This window comes from Capsicum annuum, chromosome 5 (genome assembly GCF_002878395.1).
Source record: "Capsicum annuum cultivar UCD-10X-F1 chromosome 5, UCD10Xv1.1, whole genome shotgun sequence".
NCBI lineage: Eukaryota > Viridiplantae > Streptophyta > Magnoliopsida > Solanales > Solanaceae > Capsicum > Capsicum annuum.
In genome coordinates, this window is record NC_061115.1 from 5,763,800 (window position 1) to 5,766,642 (window position 2,843).

Consider the following 2,843-nt stretch of genomic DNA (forward strand, 5'->3'; position numbering starts at 1 on the left):
TTTTAGCATATAGAGGTCCTGCTATTTTTCCTAAATCTTAGATAAAATTTCTAGCATAATTCACTAATTCTAAAATTTTTTGTAAATCTTTAGTATTTTCTAATTTGTCTGGCACAACTAATACTTTTTTGACTATGTGTGGTTGGAGTTTTATTTTTTCGTCTCCTAGAGCAACTCCTAAGAAATTAATATAAGTTTTACATAATTTCATTTTCTTTTTGCTAATTATTATTCCATGCGTGACAAATAATCTAAAAACAGTTTGTAAATGTCCTACGTGTTCTTGCATACTTAAACTAAATACTAAAATATCGTCTACATAGACTAATACAAAATTTTTATATTCTCCAAAGATATTATCCAATTTTCTTTGGAAAATAGGTGGAGCTGTCTTAAGTCCAAATGGCATAACAAGCCATTCAAAATGTCCTTGTGGGCATGTAAATGTTGTCCATTCAATGTTATCTGGATGCATTTTTACTTGCCAGTACCCTGACTTACAGTCAAATTTACTAAAAATCTTCTTCCCTTGTATTCTATTAATTAATTCATTTTTATCTGGTAATTTATATGCATCTGCTCTACTATTATCATTTAATCTTTTATAATTAATTACCATACGAGCTTTTCCTCTTACTTGTTCACTATGAGTCCTTACTAGGAATGTTGTTGATCTATGTCTAGAAATAGATCTTCTTATTACTTCGAAATTTAATAATTCTTTTATTTGTATATCAAATTCTTTGGTGTATTCATTATTTGATTCTATAGTTGTTGTTTTTATTGTATATTCTGGATTAATAATATCTAATTTACACATTAATTCATTAGCATTCCAATGTGCTAAGGGTTTTTCTCCTATAATTTCCATTTTATCTAGAATGGCTATTACATCTTCTAAGTCTTTAGGACTATTTATTATTCCTATTCTATTTATTCCATTATGAAAATTATAAAATTGTGTTTCTATCTTGATCAAAGTGTAATCTTTTTCTATATTTTCTAGATACTCTATCTCTTCTACATTTTTTAAAGTGTATTCTTTAATTTCTTCTAGATTTTCTTCTACCAATAAATTTTTCTCTTTCTACACTGTTTATTATTTGTACAGTTTTCACAATATGGGTGTAAATCTTTATCTTTTTTATTTATTCAAAGTTTTCTTTCTATCGTTGGATAACTTGTAGTTTGTACGGGAGTGTATGTAATGTTTTAAAACAGTATTACTCTATCTTCTGTTATAAGGCATCCTCCTTTATTTTGTATACAGAATTTTAACCCGATTACGAAATGATCCTATGTTTAAATCCCTTGCTAGTATTTTATTTACATTATAAGTAGGTTTATAAAACTCATTACAAGTGTTTAAAAAATTTATTTGTACTTTTTCGATATAATATTTATTAGTATTATATGATCCATCCATTTGTCTTGCCGCTTCTAGTTGGTTTAAAGTTTTTATTACATGTTGTGGTACTATTGATTTATTAATTAAACAACTTGTACATTCTGGATCAAGTAATGCCAAGGTTTCTATTTTTATGTCTTGAATTTTTATTTTTACTAGTACTTTTATTGTTGAAAATTCTTTATTTTCGTTACATATTAAACTACTACTTCCTTCTACATTCATAAGCTCTGTTTCTAATTCGTCTGGATATCTTATTTTTTGTGTACTTGTCTCTTTTTCAATTGTTTTTCCTCTTTCTATTTTAATTAATCTTTGTTCTAATTCATTTACTCTTGCTTCTAGGGTTGTTATTCTTAAGTTTATTAGTTGATTAGCTGTTTGTCTTTCTTTACTTACTTCTGGTTCTATTTTTATTTCTAATATATTTTCTATACAACTAATGCATGCTTCCAAATAACATTTGTTACATTTTGCCCTATTTTGTTTACTAGGGTACCATTTACATATACTACATCTATTGCTATCTAATCCTTTATTTCTTTGAAAGATATGTGTACATTCTTGTGTAGCATTCATTAGGTTATTAATTATTAAGTCATTTAGATTTAAATCATCTATCTCTTGTCCTATTTCATTCACTAAATTGTCCTCTTTTGAATCTGAAGAATCTGTTTTATCATTATTATTTAATTCAAAATTTACTATCGAATATATACTTTCTGTGTCTGACATATATTCATCTACATTTAATAAAATCTCTTGAAAATCTTCTATTAGTTGAGAATTTCTAGTTCTACTATTATTTCTTTTAGGACATACATTTGCTAAATGCATAATGCTACCACATGTGTAACACTGTAATTTGTTTTTATAATTTCTATCATTTCTATATTTTCTAAATGTCTTTCTTTATTTAGGTATGATTTTTTAGCTTTAGATTTACGCAAAAAGTAACCTTTGCGAAAGTAAGGTTTTTGATTATAATTCTTTTTATATTTCTAGGTTTTCTTTGGTTATTATCATAGCTTTGTGTTGTGTATATAATTGATTTACAAAAATTCATTTCATTTTTCTTTAGTTGTTTTTGTATTTATATATTTGTGCATTTTTTTGTTAGAATATCCATTATATGTTGGACTCTATGTTCTATGGTCCATTTGGCATTTGGATTTTGAGCTACACCATCTCTTTTATACCATCTATCTTTTATTTCTCTTCCTAAAGCTCCTGATAATTTATTAAATAATTTCTTTCCTAATTCCTCGCTAAATGTATTTCCACTAATTGTAGTATAAAAAAAATAATTTTTTTTAAAAAATTCTTGATATATAGCCAATGTAATATACTTAGTTGTTCTAATTTTACTAATGCCTCCTTTTGTAATGTTATTAAACCACTGTTATATATATATATATATATATATATATATATA